The sequence below is a fragment of the Sciurus carolinensis genome, chromosome 13 (assembly GCF_902686445.1).
Source record: "Sciurus carolinensis chromosome 13, mSciCar1.2, whole genome shotgun sequence".
In the NCBI taxonomy this organism is placed as follows: domain Eukaryota; kingdom Metazoa; phylum Chordata; class Mammalia; order Rodentia; family Sciuridae; genus Sciurus; species Sciurus carolinensis.
The window spans coordinates 93,817,799-93,838,291 of NC_062225.1; the positions used below are offsets into that span (position 1 = coordinate 93,817,799).

The 20,493-nt window shown below is 53.0% G+C and overlaps 1 protein-coding gene across 18 annotated transcripts in view; it reads left to right on the forward strand.

Moving 5' to 3' along the window:
• Positions 1 to 20,493, forward strand: part of Myt1l (myelin transcription factor 1 like) — a 371,913-nt gene that overhangs the window by 183,484 nt on the left and 167,936 nt on the right. For all 18 annotated transcript variants that reach the window (XM_047522641.1, XM_047522639.1, XM_047522638.1 and 15 more), the window contains exon 4: positions 8,408 to 8,544. The gene's annotated coding sequence lies outside the window, so the exon portion shown is untranslated. The remainder of the gene's footprint in view (positions 1 to 8,407; positions 8,545 to 20,493) is intronic.

Consider the following 20,493-nt stretch of genomic DNA (forward strand, 5'->3'; position numbering starts at 1 on the left):
AGGCAGGTGGCCTGTGGAGGGCAGGGCCAGCTCACTCCTCACTGGCCGCCCGTCTCGGCCCTGGAGCGGTGACAGCTGACTGGATCCATGCACCACGAAGGGCAGGTGTTTCCCGGTCTGACTGCTGACGCGTCTGCCGAGTGCTGCACTGGCCTCGTGCTCCTACTACCCCGTGCATTTTAAGGTCACAGAAAGACTTTTCCTAAAGCCCTCAGGAAATCCAAATTGGCTTTTCCCCAATTAGTCAGGATTTGTGCAGTCTTACCAGATATTAACATTTTTACTTTTATGGCATGAATCACAAAGCCACCAGAGGATCAGGGTTGATCTGTGCCTGTGTTTGGAAGCACAAGCTCTCTTATGGTTTTAAGCTTCAGCCCATGTCTACTGTTCCCACTGGTATTATTAACATCACTACTTATGTTCATCTTTCCTATCCTGAATTACAATTATTTCATACTTTCTAAAGCATTTTTATTATGTTTGCCTCAACTGATCCGCAGAATTGAGGATGTGGATCAAGTGTAATGATAGGCACTCACCACATATGAATATTCAAACAGATGTTGGGTGGCTCTCCAAGAACACACACAGCGTCATGGAGCTGGGACAGACAAGGGCTCATTCTGTTCAGGTTCCCCTGTTGCTTTTTCTTAAAAAGAAAATCATTGATGTTTTTAACTTATTTTTTTAAATAAGTGAATTACTGTAATTGATTTTGCAATGTTTTAAAACATTTCAGTTGAGGGAGGTTTTCCAGGATTTATTCCATGTGGGGCATGTGTGATACAATAGATGTATGTCCAGCACAGAGTTCACAGTACTTCCTCTTGCTCTCTTGCGTAAAGTGAATTGGGTTAGATCAAATCTCAAAATGGATTGCATGAAAAGTGAAGTGTCTCAGTATCTAGCTGAAACATTCCTTTAACATTTTCTGTGTTAAAGTATCTGTTATTGTTTTGGACAGTTAATTCCCAATGAAATTGTGACCTAATAGAGGAACAGGGCTAAACTTATTCAACTGTAAATACCAAACACATTAAGAAGGGTTCACAAATGTGGAAAAGTTAGACAGAGAAATGGGTGGATGGATTGATAGAAGTAGGAGTGGATTGATTAGTGAGTGATTGGATGTTTGGGAGGATGGTCTAGTGGGTGAATGGATGTATAGATATATGATGAATGGATGGATTAGTGGGTGGTTGGATATACGGGTGGATGAATGAGTAGACACCTGGGTGGATGGGTGGGTAGATGCATGAGTGGATGAACTAGTGGGTGGATGGATGGATGGGTGAATGGATGGATAGGTGGATGGATGGGTAGATGTATAAGTGGATGAATTAGTAGGTGGATGGATGGATGGGTAGATGCATGAGTGGATGAAGTAGTGGGTGGATGGATGGATGAGTGGATGGATGGATGGATGGATGGGTGGATAGATAGACACATGTAGAAGTGAATTCATTAGTGAGTGGATGGATGGATAAATGGTGGTTGGGTGGATAGGTAGGTGGGTGGATGGGCAATAGACTGATGGGGAATGAAAAGATTGATATGTTAAAATGAAGTATGAACTTGCTTTCTGGGAAAAGTACATAAGACAGAGGGATTTACTCTTATAGTTAATGTCTCCTTCTCAATTAGCATGTTCCTTCTTTTCTTGAGAAAGAGTAGAGATGGAGCAGCAAAGCAGCATAAGATGCATAGGTTAACATGTGTATTCCTGGTCACACAGACCTAATTATTCCAGTTTCAGAATAAGCCTTGAAGTCTGGGAGAACAATTTCATATCCCTGATTTTCTTTTTCATTTCTTTCTAAATGTCTTAGCTATGCTCAGCCCTTTACTGTTCCTATATATGCAAATTTCTTACAAAACTCATTCAGTATTTTGGTTGAAATTCTATCATCCTTTAATTTGTGGGAAGAATTGACATTGTCACAATATTAAGCCTTCCTAACCCAGATGACATGACCTATCTCTCCACTGACTTAGGTCTTCCTTAACATCTCTTAATAACGTTGTGTGATCTTCCCTGCGGAGGGAGATCTGTCATCCACTGTCTGTTCTCTGCATGGCAGGTGCTCTTCTGAGCCCCGCTCCTGTAGGTAGCGCCACTGGACATGAGCACCGTCTTTAGCTCTGGTATGGGCTCTGGTTATTTGTCAATTATTTGAGGACAAGAGGGGACAAAGCAAGGGCAGAACTCCAGGCGTTCTTTTCTGCTCTTCCCTTCCCCACAGGGAAGGCTGCAGTGCCCCGTCTGCCCCACGCCCTGTGCAAACTGTCCCTGAACCCTCATACCCAGTCCGACAGCTCTTCGCTGCTTGGTGCTGTGCCCTGCTGTGTAGTCAGCAGTCTTGCCAGTTCATTGTTTTGATAAGAATGGGAACCAAACCAAATTTGAAGAAAGTAAATTCAAAATAAATAAATGGAGGACGTTCGTAAGCAGCTTCATCCTAATGTCGGGCAGAGGCTTTGAGCAGTCCAGTGGTGTCTGTGATCACACATGGTGAGTGGCAGAATCTTCTTCCAGAGCTGTTCCTGCAGGGCTGGTGGCCCTGAGCACCCATCTTGGGCTGCTGAAAGGTTTGCCTGAAGTCATGGCTGTGCTGTCCCAGAACCCAGCTGGTGCACTGTGTGAGTGTCCAACACTGGAACGTGCTGTATGGGCTTATTATTGCTGTCACTACGAGGTGCCGATTTTGACCGCAGATGTCCAACCTAGTCAGAGAAATAGCACCCATCAAATTCTAATACAGTATAATGTTGGTGCATTAAAATTTTTAGATGCTTTATGTTTAAAAACTGTTACTTTTCTGGGAATTGAGAGGAGTTGTTTTTGAGAAGGGGGCACTTTTAATGAGTGGAATTTGCAGGGTAAATGTAGTGGAAGGCAGACAGCTCACAGGGGAGCTGGCATGAACAACACACAGGCCGAGTCAACGTCGGCAGAAGGGGGACTGTCCCCGTGGACAGAGGCTGTGCATTTCTGCCTAGTAGCTTCTTGTTCTTGTAACTTTCATCTAGGGCCCTTGGTGTGTGTAAAAGAGATAGACTGATAAGCCTTAGAAACAATCAAGGTCCGCAGTCAGCAGCGTTTGTACACATTTAGAAAAACGGCACGCCTGGTCGGATGAGTTCAGCGAGTAGGTGGGAGAAGAGCCGGCCGGCAGAGGCGCTCTCTGGGCATTTCCAGCTGACCGCAGGTACACAGGATGCCCACGGACTCACCAAGACAGACCCCTCTGTGTGGGAGGGCGCAGGAAGCCACTGGCGTTGCTCGGCTGCATGCTGAGGAGGGCAGCCGGGTGAGCGGTTCAACATGCCAGGGGCGGTGGGCGCTGATCACTTTGATCTTTGAAGGTGGGGAGAGGACTTTGCGGTTAGGTTCTTAATTTTGCTGTCCACTTCAACTCTGAATGTATTGGGGACTTTATAGGTTGCCCTGAATTTTGAGTATTATAATTACTTAAGAATTTTTATTAGTCTTTGATTTGAATATTATAGTTATCACTAAAATTTCTTTAGAAATACATTCATTTCTTAATTTAGATTTCATTGTACCCAAACAAAAAATATTCTGGTGCCATCTCCTATTCTGTGATGAAAAGCAATGATGAAATTTATACATTTGAAGGAATCAGTTTCTCTGAAACGCATTTACTAGGAAGACAACCTGTATCTCTGGCCACATGAATCCTATGAGATATTACACATGCTCTGGAACAGCAGCAGTTTCGCCTAACGATCGCCAAGGGTTGAGGTTGCCTGTAATTCTCAGCTCTGTGCATTCCTGGCTGAAGAGGTGGTGACAGAGCACCCAGGGCAGAGCAGTGGTCTCCGGGTTGGACGAGGCCTCTTGGCACCGCGAGTTCTTCCCTCTAGGAAGCTGTGGGGTTGCTGTGTGCACCTGCTCCTCTGTCTCCTCTCAACAGCTTCTTTCTCTCCTGTTGGCAAGGGGAAGCCATCAGCCCCACTGTGAGGGTGAGGACCTGGTTCCTCCCCACCGTGCAGAGGCTGTCTCCCAGGAGGGACCTGGGGACCTGCCAGCTGCCAGCCTGTTCACCCCCTAGCCTTCCGAGGCAAAGGAACCAGGTGCACCTGCCATCCACTGGAGTCAGACCTGGGCTCACAGCCCTTTCTCTGAGCTCCCTGTCCTCACTGCCGGGCCACCAGCTCCTGAAGAAGCCAGGCAGGGTCCAGTGCGTATGTCCCTGAAGAGCTCAGTCCTAAACAGCAGGTGCTAACTGGCCACTTGTCAGTCTCTGCCCTCAATTTCAGAAGGCTCTATTGTGACTGATCTTGTGGCATAAATGCACAGCGTAAAATCTTTGGTGTGGCTACCCCTGAGCAGGAGATGTGAGCACTCTGTTCAGGATTACCAGGGAAATTTGCAAAAATAAAAAATAATCACAATGTTTATACACTTAAAAACAATTTAACTGTCCGCCAGTCCGATGCCACAAGTCACTGAGGAGAGCCAGTGGTGTTCTCTGTGCCCCGGGAAGCACCATCCCTGGAGCACCACAGGGCTTCTAGATATTCTGAAACAGGAGAGGATCTCAGGGAAGATAGGAAGATGGCATGGTGCCTCAGGTCTGGGCTCAGGCAAGTCATTTCATTTGACAGAGCAGTAAGGCGAGGATAAATGTGGCCAAGTACAAACTTCCAAGGGAAATTAAAAGGAACCCGCAACGCAGAAGACAGAGGCAAGACCCACGTGAGCGCAAGCAGCTGAGCTGGGGCCGAACTGCCCTTTGTACCAAGGACACAGTGAAAACGAGCCACAGCCCCTGTCCTTGAGGACTCAGCACTGAATCATGCATTAGCTGTAATAACGCAAGGGCGAGGTCTTAGCCAAGGGCAGAGGTGACCGCAGGATCCTGTTCAGAAACCATGGGAACACTGGAGCCAGCGGTGCGGGAAGGGGTTTTAAAAGAAAAGGGACGGAACTGGAAACAGCTGGCATCTGATGGAAAATAAAGGGAATTAGTGAAGAAGAGTCATCCAGGGCACAAACGTCCAGGCAAACCCCAGAAAGTTCGTTTAAATGTGTAAATCTTTATGGTCAAGCTAAAATAAAGATGGACCTTAGGTTGCTTTGTTTTAGAAGGAAAAAGTCAAAAACAACCCTCAGGAATGGTTTTTTTCCCCTTCTCAGAATTCAGTTTGCATAAAGGACTCTAGAGCATGCATCTTTGGTTCTCAGCTGAAGACAGCAGACTGAAAGCCACAGAGGCGCTGGGCTCTCCTGAAATCCCACTAAGATGGCAGAGAAGTGATCTTCAGTTTTTTTAAAATATACAACTGCAGAACAAAGAGTGGCAAGACTGGAGGTGGCTGGAAGGCTGAGAAGCAGCTGCAGTGACCCAGGAGAGGAGGCTGAGCCACAGGGCGAGGACCCCGGTCCCAGGCCTGCGTGGGGCCACACCGGGACACATCCAGATGTGCAGAGGCTTGAGTTGCCCTGGGAGGAGCAGAGTGGGGTCTCTTTGCCTACCGGGACCCTGATACTCTCCCCCTCTGGAGGACGCCCCTCGGGCAGACGAAACCTCTCGTGAGACTTTTCTCACTTGACTGGTCCTGAGAAGACTTCTGTATCGAAGGCATCACAGTCTTCTAAGTGTTAAAATTATGAGCTCCTCCTCAGTGGTTGCTTCTTCATGGGCCAAATCCAGTGCAGGCTGGGGATTTGCAAGGACAGCAGGTGACAAGCTGCAGAGTTGGTGTCACTGGCTCCATAGGCCAGTTCTTAACTGAGCACTCATCTGACCTGGGCACCTGCAGCCACCAGGGGCAAGAAGTCCCACCATGAGCAGGGCTTCCGGGGGCTTTCTCATGCAGCCCAGTTAAACTACACGCACAAATGCCCCGGACTCCAGGTGCCTGAGCAGAACCTGGTGTGGGGGACCAAAACAAGCACAGAAGGAAGGAAGGGAGGAGGGGAGGAGGGAGGAGGAGGAGGAGGGAAGGAGGGAGGAGGAGGAGGGAGGGAGGGAGGAGGGGAGGAGGGAAGGAGGGAGGAGGAGGAGGGTAGGAGGGAAGGAGGGAGGAGAAGGAGGGGAGGAGGGAAGGAGGGAGGAGGAGGAGGGAGGGAGGGAGGAGGGGAGGAGGGAAGGAGGGAGGAGGAGGAGGGTAGGAGGGAAGGAGGGAGGAGAAGGAGGGGAGGAGGGAAGGAGGGAGGAGGAGGAAGGGAGGAGGGAGGAGAAGGAAGGGAGGAGGGAGGAGAAGGAGGGAGGGAGGAGAAGGAGTGAAGGAGGAGGAGAGGAGGGAAGGAGGGAGGAGAAGGAGGGAAGGAGGAGGGGAGGAGGGAAGGAGGGAGGAGAAGGAAGGGAGGAGGCAGGAGGAGGAGGGAGAAAGAAGGAAAAGGAGGGAGGGAGGGAGTAGGGAGGAGGAGGAAGGAAGAAGGGAAAGAGAAGGAGGAAGGGAGGAGGAGGAAGGGAGGAGGCAAGAAGAGAAGGAGGGAGGAGGGAATGAGGAAGGGAGGAAAGGAAGGAGAAGGAGGAAGGGAGGAGGGGAGGAGGGAAGGAGGGAGGAGGAGGAGATAGGGAGGGGGGAGGAAGGAAGGAGGGAGGAGGAGGAAGGAAGAAGGAAAAGAAGAAGAGGAAGGGAGGAGGAGGAGGGAGAAGGAAGAAGAAGGAGGGAGGGAGGAGGTAAGGAGGGAGGAAGAGAAGGGAGGAGGGAGAAGGAGAGAGGGAGGAGGGGAGGAGGGAAGGAGGGAGGAGGAGGAAGGAAGAAGGGAAAGAGAAGGAGGAAGGGAGGACGAGGAAGGGAGGAGGGAAGAAGAGAAGGAGGGAGGAGGGAATGAGGAAGGGAGGAAAGGAAGGAGAAGGAGGAAGGGAGGAGGGGAGGAGGGAAGGAGGGAGGAGGAGGAAGGAAGAAGGGAAAGAGAAGGAGGAAGGGAGGAGGACGAAGGGAGGAGGGAAGAAGAGAAGGAGGGAGGAGGGAAGGAGGAAGGGAGGAAAGGAAGGAGAAGGAGGAAGGGAGGAAGAAGAAGGAAGGAGGGAAGAGAGGAGGGGAGAAGGAAGGGGAAGGAGGAAGAGAGGAGGAGGAGGAAGGGAGGGAAGGAGGGAGGATGAGGGAAGGAGGAGGAAGAAGGGAGGAGGGGAGGAGGGAAGGAGGGAGGAGGAGGAAGGAGGAGAAAGGGAAGAGGGGAGGAGGGAAAGAGGGAGGAGGAGGAAGGAAGAAGGGAAAGAAGAGGAGGAAGGGAGGAGGAGGAAGGGAGGAGGGAAGGAGGGAAGGAGGGAGGAGGAAGAGGAAGGAATGAGAGAAGGGAGAGGGAGGAGAGAGAAGGGATGGGGATGCAGGAGGGGGAGGGAGGGAAGAGGAGAAAGGGAAGGAGGAGGGAGGAAGGAGGAGGAGAAGGGAGGAAGGAGGAGGGAAGAGGAAGGAAGAGGAGGGAAGAGGAAGAAGGACAAGGAAGAAAAAAGGAACAGGCAAATCTGACTTGGTTTAGCCCCACATGCAAACATTTCGAACAGAAGGTCATTTTATGCTTGTTTTTCATGATAAGGCACATTATGCTATTTTAATATGTCTCATATATCAGTCTAGAGAACCAAACATGAAATAATCGATCATTCCTGAATTTTGAGCACATAATGGGCTTATTGACTGCATAGTTCATTTAAAGAGAATTAGGCCTGTATCCTTGTGAAAGGGGGAAAGTGCATCTCTTCTCCATGCATCATGGATATCAATGTGAGTGAAGTTAAATGAGTCCTGTAATGCAGCCACTAATGATCCCTTGCTCTGCACCAGGGGTTGGCCACATGCTGTGCCCCTGAGGCTGGCCTGCAGCCCAGTGCAGGGCGGCAGGGCTCCTGCGCCAGGTTGGTGGCCACTCCACGGTGGTGCCCAGGAGCTGGCAGACGGCCTGGGGATGAGGGTCCAGGTTGGTTTTTGGGTCTGGGTCGTCTTCATTTCTGGGGTGCAGAGTCCATGAGACTTGCCTCGGTCCTTGCCAACTCAGCGGGTGGTAGAGATGAGCAGAGACGCTTCACCCGACCCAAGCTGACCTGCCACCCGCACAGCTTTCTGCCAAACTCACCCTGTTCCCAGAGCCTCCCGCTGACGAGGACTGGGCTACAGAACAAGGAGCTCGGCTTCTCCCTGTTCTTTAACTGCAATGATTCTGCAAGGAGTGGTGCCTGGAGCAATCGGAATGACTACGAGCCTTGAGGAAGAAGGCCCCGTGGGACGCCACCACCATCGGGTGCCCTGTCCCCCTTTCCGGTGTGGCCTCTGGGGATCCAGTGGCTGCTGCTGTGGTCTGGAGGCAGCTCTGCCTGTCTGCCTCCCCATCTGTGCCTGGGCCCATTACTGCCCTGCTGGCTTCTGCAGCATTGTCATTTAATTGTGAATGGTGGCCTCATTTTTCTGCCTTCTTGTTCTTCTCTAGAGTGGCCACGTCTGGAAGAAGAGGGAAGATGTAGTTACTGAACCTGACCGACGCTCCTGTGTCTCGCGGTGCCCAGGTGGGTCAGGAGAGGTCCCGCTGGCCCATGGACACATGGATATTCCAGGAGCCACATGAAGGTAATGATTCTCCTCCTCTTTACACTTCATGTGCAGGACAAGCTTTGCGTTTTCATCTTAAAAACATATTACTTTATAAAGGCACAAACGTGGGCTTGTGAACAGAGGGTTTTCTGCTCACAAGGAATGTCACATCTGAGACCTTAGGAGCCCTGGGGAGGGGCTCTGTTCACAAGGAATGTCACGTCTCAGACCTTAGGAGCCCTGGGGAGGGGCTCTGCTCACAAGGAATGTCACATCTGAGACCTTAGGAGCCCTGGGGAGGGGCTCTGCTCACAAGGAATGTCACATCTGAGACCTTAGGAGCCCTGGGGAGGGGCTCTGTTCACAAGGAATGTCACGTCTCAGACCTTAGGAGCCCTGGGGAGGAGCTCTGCTCACAAGGAATGTCACATCTGAGACCTTAGGACCCCTGAGGAGGGGTTCTGTTCACAAGGAATGTCACATCTGAGACCTTAGGAGCCCTGTGGAGGGGCTCTGCTCACAAGGAATGTCACATCTGAGACCTTAGGAGCCCTGGGGAGGAGCTCTGCTCACAAGGAATGTCACATCTGAGACCTTAGGAGCCCTGGGGAGGGGCTCTGCTCACAAGGAATGTCACATCTGAGACCTTAGGAGCCCTGGGGAGGGGCTCTGCTCACAAGGAATGTCACATCTGAGACCTTAGGAGCCCTGGGGAGGGGCTCTGCTCACAAGGAATGTCACATCTGAGACCTTAGGAGCCCTGGGGAGGGGCTCTGCTCACAAGGAATGTCACATCTGAGACCATAGGAGCCCTGGGGAGGGGTTCTGCTCACAAGGAATGTCACATCTGAGACCTTAGGAGCCCTGGGGAGGGGCTCTGCTCACAAGGAATGTCACATCTGAGACCTTAGGAGTCCTGGGGAGGGGTTCTGCTCACAAGGAATGTCACATCTGAGACCTTAGGAGCCCTGTGGAGGGGCTCTGCTCACAAGGAATGTCACATCTGAGACCTTAGGAGCCCTGGGGAGGAGCTCTGTTCACAAGGAATGTCACATCTGAGACCTTAGGAGCCCTGGGGAGGGGCTCTGCTCACAAGGAATGTCACATCTGAGACCTTAGGAGCCCTGTGGAGGGGCTCTGCTCACAAGGAATGTCACATCTGAGACCTTAGGAGCCCTGTGGAGGGGCTCTGCTCACAAGGAATGTCACATCTGAGACCTTAGGAGCCCTGGGGAGGAGCTCTGCTTACAAGGAATGTCACATCTGAGACCTTAGGAGCCCTGGGGAGGGGCTCTGCTCACAAGGAATGTCACATCTGAGACCTTAGGAGCCCTGGGGAGGGGCTCTGCTCACAAGGAATGTCACATCTGAGACCTTAGGAGCCCTGGGGAGGAGTTCTGCTCACAAGGAATGTCACATCTCAGACCTTAGGAGCCCTGGGGAGGGGCTCTGCTCACAAGGAATGTCACATCTGAGACCTTAGGAGCCCTGGGGAGGGGCTCTGCTCACAAGGAATGTCACATCTGAGACCTTAGGAGCCCTGTGGAGGGGCTCTGCTCACAAGGAATGTCACATCTGAGACCTTAGGAGCCCTGGGGAGGGGCTCTGCTCACAAGGAATGTCACATCTGAGACCTTAGGAGCCCTGGGGAGGGGTTCTGCTCACAAGGAATGTCACATCTGAGACCTTAGGAGCCCTGGGGAGGGGCTCTGCTCACAAGGAATGTCACATCTGAGACCTTAGGAGCCCTGGGGAGGGGCTCTGCTCACAAGGAATGTCACATCTGAGACCTTAGGATCTTGTCTCAGAGTCACCGTGTCCTCATTGCTAGCCGTGGACCTAAGGGATGCTCTGATCCAATTTCAACACCCAAGCCATTCTGCAGCCCGGGCAACAAACCGTCAGGCCTGGGGCAGATGCGAAGGCCGGCGCTGCCGGGTTCGCCCTGCAGACCCAGCTCCCTGCTGCTGGGGCCCAGGCCCAGGGGCACCCTGAGGACATGAAGCGAGTCTTCGGGGCCCCGTTCCTTCTCGCGGGTTTGTGGGCAGCCGTCTGTCACCGCAGACGGGCCTCCCGGCGCCATGTGGGTGCTGGGGGCCTGCTCCTGCGGAGCTCCAGGTGTGGCTGAGGGTGCTTGAAGATCCGCAGTGATAGGCAGCGGGACAGAGGAAGTCCCCTCTGCCTCTGTGAAAGCGGCTGGTGGCACTGAGCTCATTCGCACGTCTCCAGACCTCCCCTCGCTTGGCAGAGCCACGACCCCTCCCTCCTCTCGGCCTTCGCAGTCACCACTGCTGCCCCCAGACAGGCCAGGGCCTCAGGAGTGCAGCCACTGTCCCTGCTCTGTGACCCGCCTATTTGCTAGCCTGCCTGGGAGGCTCACCCAGCTTGGCCTGTGGGACCCCCTTCCTACCTGAGGCCGAGGGCTTTCACTGCTGCCTTGAGCGCCCGTAGGTGCCACTTCCTGGTCCAGCTGGGGAAAGCGCTGCTGCTCTCCACCAGGGCTCACCTGTGGTTCACGTCCTCGGGTCTGGTGTACCCAGTGGAGCTGCCGGGTCATGTGGATCCCCTGGTGCCTTGGTTCTTCAAGGAGACCTTGTTCCTGTCCCATAGCCACTGCCTGCTTTCACACCCCACCAGTGAACGATGGTCCCATTTCCCCACATCCGCACCAGACTGCTCTTTGCTGTGTGTGTTGGGTTCAATTGTGTGAAAATGGTTTCTCATTGTGATTTGATTTTCATTTCCCTAAAGATTGGTGGTATTGAACATATTGTCATGTGCTTATTGGCAATTTGCATATTTTTTGGAGAAACATGTATTTAAGTCCTTTGCTTTAACCAGGTTGGTTTGGCTATTGATTTATAGGAACTCTTTATATGTTATAGAAACCCTTATGAGATATATGCTTTGAAATATTTTCTCCCATTTCATGGGTAGGTTTCACTCTGTTGTTAATGTCCTTTGATGCACAAGAGTGTCAGTAAGTTTTTTTTTAACATAGTCTAATTTATTTTTTGTTTGTTGCCTATGCTTTTGCCAATAAGCACATGAAAATATATTCAGTATCACCAAAGAAATCACCAAATTCAATGCAATTTTCTCAGAGCAATTTGTTGGAAAGACTTTCCTTTCCCACTGAATGGCATTGGTACCTTAGGAAACCCTTTGGCTGTGTACGCGAGGGCCCCTGATTGCATTCATCTTCATGTCTGTGTTCATGATAAGCCTGAGCTGCTTGGATCACTGTAACTTTGCAGCAAGTTTTGAAATCAGAATGTGTGAAACCTTTACCTTTGTTCTTTTTCAATGTTGTTTTGGCTATCTATGGTCTCTTGAGATACCATGTGAATTTTAGAATGGGCTTTCAATTTCTGGAAAAAAAATGGCATGAGGTTTTGATAGGAATTGCATCGAGTCTCTAGAGCATGTGACTACATTTCCTGATCAAGTGGAAGCAGGCTTTAATTCTTTCTAGAAATGAATTTCCACATGCAATTAGAGTGTATACTGTGACTTTAATTATTTTCATTTGATTTGAAAAACAACTTCAGATTTTTCACCCACTTTTTCTGAGCCTGTTACGATGAGCAGTAGGAAATGTTAAATATAATAAGAATATGAAAAGAGTCAAATATCAAGTCTCCCCAACACTGCCCTCAGGATCAGAAGTTATCAGAAAAAATGTTTCATTTCTCAAAATTCAACGTGTTGAAGGCTGTCTGTGCTGACTACCCACCCACTCTTTCCACCCCCCAACACCTGGCACGGCGGGGTTCAGCTCTGTGGCTCTGGTGCAGCTGCTCCTGTGCAGTCTGACGCACTGGGGGTGCTCGGCACCTGCTTATCCTGCCTCGCATCAGAGGCCCAGAGGGGAGGCCTGAGTCCTGACCGCAGGGCCAAGCAGCAGCTGTGCTCCTGCTGGGCCACTAGGGCTCTCCCCACCTGTGTTCCCCACCAGGCGTCCCCTTCTTCCTACAGCGCTAACTTTTAGTAGCTTCTCCACAGAAGGAGGACTGTGGGGCTCGCTCCAGGGGAAAAGCAAGAGTGCACGGAGCACAGTTTAGAGTGAGGACGCTTTCTTCCCTCTGTGCCCCCAGCACCTGCTCCAGCCGCTCCAAAGAGCAGAGCCACACTCCACAGCCTGTTGCCCGCCCAAGACTTTACCCAGAGTGAACTCGAGTTCCATCTCCCAAAACCTACACAAATTATGTTCTGAATGTGACCGTTTTAAAGAAATCATTTCTGATTCTGTTGCTCTCCTTTATGACAATATTCACGTGTCCAGAACAGGACACCTGCTGACATAACTCCAACTCTGTCCATCTATGTCCTTTGGCCCTTTGGAAAAATTCCTTAAAAACAGCTAAATTCATCTCTAGACTTAGCCCTGAGCTGCCAGTGGCCTTTGCCTTTGGGCAAATCACCCACAGCCTTGGTTTCTTTTTCGTAAAATAGGGATAGGGCAACATAACGATCAAGGGAGATGTGACGTGAGCCCGAAGCACAGGCACACACAGAGCTGATCAGGTGGCTGGACACGCACTGGGGGCCAAGCTTGGTCCTGAAAGTGCCCTTCACCTAATTTCCTCCTCAAAACCCTGTGAAGCCAGTGTCCTCCCTATTCACATCCTTCTCCTCGTTGACATCTGAGGAAACGAGTCTGCAAAGAATTGAAGAGTCGCTCTGTTATACAGTGAGTCCATGGCCCGGCGGAGGGGCAGGGGGCCGTCCAGTCGAGGCAGGCTGTTTAATGTGCAGTCAGCGTTGAGGACCACCATGGCTGCCTCTCCCACTCTGCCATGGGTAGAGTATTCCTGTGTCTCTTCCTGTGACGTGATATTTGTGTGCCAACTGCTGCTAAATCCAATGACTTCACTTAAGTGTGCAAAAGCCATCAGTGTGGCCTTAAGATGTCACCACACTCTCACATCTTGCCCAGAATTCCACCAAACAATTTAGAGTCACGTTCTGCCAAGGTCATCCCTACATCGAGAAAGACGTGCTTCGGTTGTTCGTGGCGATCCACTTGGATGGCTTCCATAATCATTTCTGATTCTGTTGCTCTCCTTTATGACAATATTCATCACAATATGATGCTATTAAACATTCTGGGTTGTTAAGAGGGATCCGATTGTTCGAGATCTGACTTCTCTGGAGTTCAGCTTGGGAAAAGCTAGAGACTTGCATTTCTCATGGGCCACTGCCCTTTTGGAAAGTAGGGCACCAAACCGCCATATCTGCCTCCTGTCCTGGAGTGTAGTAGAACCACACACCAGAAGTCTCTTTCCTCCCAACCGAGCACAATTGCCTGTAGCCAGTGGGAGTCTGATGGAAGCCACGGTGGGAGTGGCCGAGGCTGTTTGAGACCTTGGACCGTGGCGTGGACTCTGCTTTGGGGCAGTCCTGCTGCAGAGGGTCCCCCTGGGTGCTGCCAGGCAGGGAGCACCTGGGAAGAGCTCTCTGCTTGGCAGGGGCTCCTACTGCAGCGTGTGGGCCACCTCGGTGTGCAGGGTGGGACGCAGCTTATCTTGGGTGGTGTGAGGTGGGTCCTGCAGTGCTTAACGCCCCTAGTAATGGGCACACCCAGCAGAGTGGTTTTCCGGCACGAGCCTCAGAGAACAGAGGCCCTTTCTCCTAGGTGCCTGGAGGTGGAACCAGGGAACCTTGTAAACCCAAAGAGGCTGCGAGAACCCCACACTTTGTTGAAGATCCACAGTCAGGTTTAGAGAAACAGCAGGTCTTTCCGAGCTCATCAGACTCATTTGTGGGGGTACTGGAGTGAGTGAGTCACGGCCGACCCTGGGGTCACTGGCTACAGGGGATTTGAACGCCACGTCTCAGGATGAATGTGGACGCACACAGAGCAGATGCATGTGTGGTGCTCAGCCGGGTGCCGGGCGCCGGGCCTCTGCAGGTCTCCGTCCGCTCCACCACATCCCACGCCTGCATCTTTGAAAAGCCCCTGGAGACGTGTTTCCTGCTGAACTCTGGGGTGGGAAGAAACCTGCAGCCCGCGGGCTTTCCTGGGAAACTGTCTGGGTCTGAACTGAGTTTGGCCTTGTCTGCTGTTTTCACAGTTGCTCCTTGGTAAGAGCCTCACCCTCTCCTTGGTCTTAGCTTTGGCTGGACAGAGAGACCGTGCTGTCTCATCCATGAAGATCCATTGCCAGTATGTTGGGAGGATGTCCTGCTCGAATCCCTAGCAACACCTTCCTTTGCAGCATCTGTAGAAACCTCTTTGCTTACGTCAAATGTTCCTTTTATATGTAGTTGATCAAATTTTTATCACTAAAAGGTGCTGTTTTGAACTTTTAAATTTCCTTCCCCATAAAAGAAACTTGAAGCCTGCCTCAAGACGTTGAGCCTTGTACAAAGAGGTTTCTATAGATGTCTGCCAAAGAACACCGGGTTCAGAGCTGCGTGACCCTCTGGCTCCCAGGAGAACCACAGCACAGCCACGCTGACTGTGACCTCGCAGGGAAGCCCACCCAGAGCACACTCAGGGGTGGAGAGGAAAAGAACTTCCCAAGGTGGCATGAGCATCAGGTGCTGGGCTGCTGGGCTCAAACGTGAGGCTGTAGAGGAGGCGGGTCTTCTCCAACCACAGGCTCTCAGGACAGCGTGAAGGCACGAGCGTGGGTGCAGGTCCAACTCTAAGCTGCCCTCGTGAGCCCACGAGAAACAGCCCCACGAGAATATAGCAGGAACGGTGGATTTAGCGACTTATTAACAGGCTAAACTGAACAAAGCCAAGATGGAAATGGGCAAAGGGACGGGAAGACCCAGAGAAGATGCAATGGGTTTTCCACTAGAGAGATCTCCCTGTGTCACCATGGTAGACCACAGCTGGGCTCCCTGCCCCAGCCTGGCTCACCAGCCAGCCACCAGCACTGGGACACATGTTCAGCATGGCGATGTCCATCAACAAGGCCGGGATGCTTGGGAAGGACGCGCCCACTTGCAGGAGAAGCTTCCTGTGCAGAGTGCACACAGGGTCAGAGCAAGCGATGGTGCTCTCCTCACACTGTCCAGGGGCCGTCCCAGCCAACTCAGACTTCCCCTAGGTCTAAACCCTGGCTTCATCCTGAGCAGCCATGGTCCTGGGTGGACGGCTTGATGTCTAGGGCCTGTTTCCTCCTGTGTAGCAGGACAGGCTTTGTATTTACCCTCACAGGGAGGAGGCAAGCACGGAGGTTCTGAATGGCGCTTGTTTAGAAGGGTGGCTACTTTATCTAGTCTCGTTTTCAGGAGCAGGATTCTTCGGACAACATAAGCATTCATCCATAAGAGACTGGTTAGATGTGTTGCGCCATGTTCAAGTTGTGAAACCTTCTGACATTTTTAACTTAAGCAGGACATCATACAAGCCCAGCCCAAGCATATTTTTGAGCAGAACTTACAGGGCGCAAGCCCGCATGTGTGCCCCGCTACTGTGTGGCATTTAAAGTCTCCTGATGTTGGAGGCTTGTCAGTGGTCAGGCCAGTGGGCAAGGCAGCAGGGGCGGCTGCCTCTGCGGGAAGTGCTTGGCACTGGGAGGAAGAGCTGCTTCTCATGGCCACCTCCTGGTGTCTCAAGAACATTGCCCTGTGCGTGTGTGGCCCTCTAAGTGTGACAGGTGTGATCATGTTCACCATACACGTGTGGAGAGCCTGCCTACACAGCTGGAACCAGATCTACAAAGGCCCAAGGGCATGGCTCCACAGTGACCGTGGGCACGAAGGGCCCCGCACGGATACCGGCTGAGACGCCAGCAGAGGACACCGGGCAGCAGTGGGTGGAGGACACCTGGGAAGCAGTGGGCAGAGGACACCGGGCAGCAGTGGGCAGAGGACACCGGGGTCCCTGAGGGGCTGTCTGACCTCTCGGCTTCACAGTCCCCGTGTTCAAGGTGGGCACAGTAGCTGCCACCACTCAATGTGTTCACCCCGGTGATGGCAGAGCTGGGTTTAAGACAGGCACTTCGACTCCAAAGACCACGCTCCTAAGTGTGCCTTGTGACTTTCTGGGGTGACCCACTAGTCAGGGACAGAATGAGGCCAAGTGAGGGCAGAATTGTCAGAGAGGTGTCCCTGGGGGACCTGCACACGGGAGGCCAGCCACTCACAGGGGCAGGGAGAGTAACCGCAGTCAGAAGACAGAAGAGGCCAACAAGGCAGGAGGGAGATGGAGCCTGGGAATTCTCTTCTGATCTTCACAGTTTTCCTGAAGAAATAGCAAGTGAGGTCATCTGCAGAGAGGAGGAGCTGGGAGACGGGCTTGGCCAAGAGAAGAGGTGGAGGTCAGGGAGGCAGAGCAGGCAGGCAGGCATCTGAGGCCGTGGCCCTGGGTTGAAGTCCGCAGCAGCTGCACGCTGACTTCCAGGCCTGTGCCCGAGGGTGCGGCATGCATTGGACTGAGGATTTGGCTCTTCCCAGGGACAAGTGGCAAGAGAGACGGCCCTGGCGGCTCATGGAGCAGAGAGCAGGCAGAAGCACACCACCCAGTGGGTGTGATGAGGAAGGAAGTGAGGGCACAGGGAGGGGGAGCTGGCAGGGCCAGCAGGGTCCTTGAAGGAGGTGCTGGCCCTGGCGTGGTTCCTGCAGGACTCAGTCGGGCATGGGAGAGAGCAGCTGGGAGCAAGGAGGCTGGCCCAGAGCCAGGAGTCTGCAGTGGCGAGAGCTACCTCCCGGTGGGCGGTGTAAGGGTGAACCAGGAGGCAGGAAGCCAGTGGTGAGGTGCCTCAGGCTTTGGAGGACCCACAGACATGGGGCATGACCAGAGCCTCCAGGAAGTTCTGGAGACAGCAACTGAACCAGGAGCTGAGCTCTTCAGGAAGGGAGAAGGCTGCCTGGGTTTGGGGGTCCTCCAGGAGTGTCTGATGGCCTCGGATGAGCTGCAGTTCAAAGCCGCAGGACTTTAGGAGCCTGGGGAGAGGGGCCTGTGAGATGCGAGCATGTCCCTCCTGCTTGCTGCCACAGGCACCGGGCCAGCAGAGGGCTACCAAGACAGCATCCGGGGGTCCTGCTTCCCAGGGGACAGGAGGACCCAGGAGAGGAACCCGGGACAGGAGGCCCCGAGCTCCAGGGAGTCACGATCATGCTTCCGAGAAAGCAGAGCCAGAGTGGGCGAGAGGTGGGCGTCCAGGCACAGAGGTCTCGGGTTCCGGATGCCCACAGCTGCTGCGCTCTGAGCAAGGAACTGCGTCAGGCAGATTGCCAGGCCAGGTCAGGCCTTCGCTAGTTCAGAAGCCCTCTTTGAATTTCTGCCAGTGAGGATAACCAATAAGAAAATGAGCAATTTCACAGGATTTTCTGTTGTAATTTAGCATTAAGTCAAGGAACTAGGACAGGGTTCCTAGAAAATAGATCAGTGTGACTCAGTGTGATATTTGCAAGGTCGGGACTTTGAGTGCAGAGATAATGCCAAGCACAGTGCGTGTCAGGCAGCCTGTGTTTAAATGGCCACCCTACGTGTTCTTTGTAGATGGACAGATGCAACGCTGCCCATCATCTGAAAAGTAGACCCCCAGAGGAGGGGACTAGAACCCAGTTGCTGGTGAGAGGGGAGGCATGGGCGAAAGCCATGCCAGACGCTCCCAGGCAAGAACGTAACGCACTGGCACACTGTCTCTTAGAGGGAGGTTGCTAGGCCAGAGTCTCTGCTGAAGGTCCTGTGTGTGGTGGGCGGTGGTTGGCAGAAGAGGGTGTTCCCTAAAGAGTGGGTGTTGAATGGCAGGCATTTTGGTTAGGCTGCAAGACAGAGGCGGTCCCGTGTTGTCTCCTCTTTCCAGAATATCTATAAGAAACCAGCGACGTGGACCTGGGAGTGAGCAAGGGCAAGATGCCCCCGGGCCAGCGGCAGGGCGGAGGGGTCCACAGCAGGGAGCGAGCCGCCCAAGCTCTGCCCAGGAGCCTGTGGCGCCCTGATGGAGTCTTTCTGGTGGTTGGCCATCCAACAGAGACACAGCGGGGAAGACTGAAAGCACTTTCAGCATGGCCCACTCCTGGTCAGCACCAGAGCTGCCCACACAGCCCTTGGCCTCCCCAGCTGGGACGCAGGTGGGCGTTCCTGGAGGGAAGGCGGCCTCCTGCTCCACGCGAGGACTTTCTGCTGGAGTTTCAGGTGGCCTTCACGGAACCAGTGTGGCGACTTCACAGCCCTGGCCAGTGCCTCTCACACAACCGTGCCCCTCCCACAACCATGCCCACCCTTCTCCACAGCTTCAGTATAACTCGAAATGTCTCATTGCCAGAAGCAAAAGTATTAATGCACCAGGAGCGTGTGTCCACCACCCACTCTCTGGACCTCAGGGAGTGTGCACTTTCACATGAACAATTGTGCAAGAGCGAACTCAGCCTTCCAGAGAAGGCGGTGTGCTGAACTGCCCCATAAGGTCCCGCCAGCTGGCAGTCCTAAGTACAGGGTCACCGTGCAGATGGCGTGGGCATCCGCGAGTCCACAGATGCAGACGCCGTCAGCGGCTCATGGAGGGGTGTGTGGGTGGCACGGATGTAAGGATGCGGACAGGTCCCAGAGGGAACCCTGCCCTTCAGGTCCTCTGGTCATGGTTCCTAAGGAGCCAGCTGCCACAGCCACTCCTCAGGGCTGACAGAAAAGAAAACACCAATATTTTTTGCAAAAATAATGTTTCCTCTTTTCTGCCCGAAGAGGTCAAGTGACCATTTATAAAAGCGTATTTCGATTCTCATCCCGGAAACGTTGAGTTCCCACTTGACTCTGTGAGAAGATTCCTGTGTGACTGATGGTCCAGCATGAACAACAGGTGGCTGTGTCCACTCCCTCGTGGGCAGGACACCGGGATGTGGCCCCTCCCATGCGGCAGACAGGCCCCACCCCACACAGCCTCCAGGAGGACTGTTCGCAGGGCCCAGGGTTGAAGCCTGAGTCACACAGCTCAGCCCGTGTCCACTCCTGCCCCAACTTCCACCTGCAGCCCAGGAAATCTTCTAGGAGAGTCTGTCCTAAGGGTCATCAAACACACGTGGCGTGCACCCCAATGTGTGGGGTGCACGGACCCCGGAGCACTTACAGGAGCCCAGAGGGCCCCTCACAGCGTCAGAGCTAAGGACAGACCATCCAGTGACAGATGGACAGACGGACACAGCAGGACAAGGGCAGTGGGTTGAAACAGGAACACGGGCTGCCACCACAGCAGCCAGCAGGCACCTCCTGGTGAAGACGCAGGCCCACCTCCTGAGCCACTCAGGGCAGCACTCACCCCTACACTCAGAGTGGACCCTGGTTCCTCCTTCTGCAGTTCTCCGAGCCGCTTTCTTATGTCCACGTCCCCTCACCCACCTCTCGAAGCCAAGATGGGCAACGGCCACTGGTCCCTCCATGTCACACTCCTTCATGAAACAGCCTTTGCCCTGGCAGCCCTTGGGCTCCTCCTCCAAACAGTGGACCCTGGTCATCCTTCACCACGTAGGTCAGCTTCCATTGCTGCGGCCAGAGACCCAAGAGCCACTTACAGCAGGAGAGGCTCACTCTGGCCCTCATGTCAGAGGATTCTGCCTGCACTCCACTGGCCGCCTTCCTTTGGACGGAGGTAAGCAGAGCGTCGTGGTAGAGGGCATGATAAAGGAGGCTGCTCAGCTCGTGGAGCCAGGAAGCAGAGAGAGAGACAGAGAGGGGCCAGAGAGCAGAGAGGCCCTTCCGGGCAGCCCCCAGGCCCACTTCCTCCAACTAGATTTCCCTGGGCTGTCGATGGATCAAGCCATGGATGAGACCAGATCCAGTCGCTTCCCAAAAGCCCCACCTCCACGCTCACAAGACTTTGGGGAGATTCCAGATTCAAACATAGCATCTGCTGCATGTCTTGTATGCTCACAAAGAGTGAGCAGGTTGGCCCAGGAAAGCCACTTTGAAGCTCGACTTTTGTGCCCCAAAGCTCCTGAATTTCCATCAAAATGCATCAGTTTCCTGTTGAGAGTTTCTGTTTGATATTCTGACAGGTGAAGATCCTGCGACCCTCCCTTTCTTTA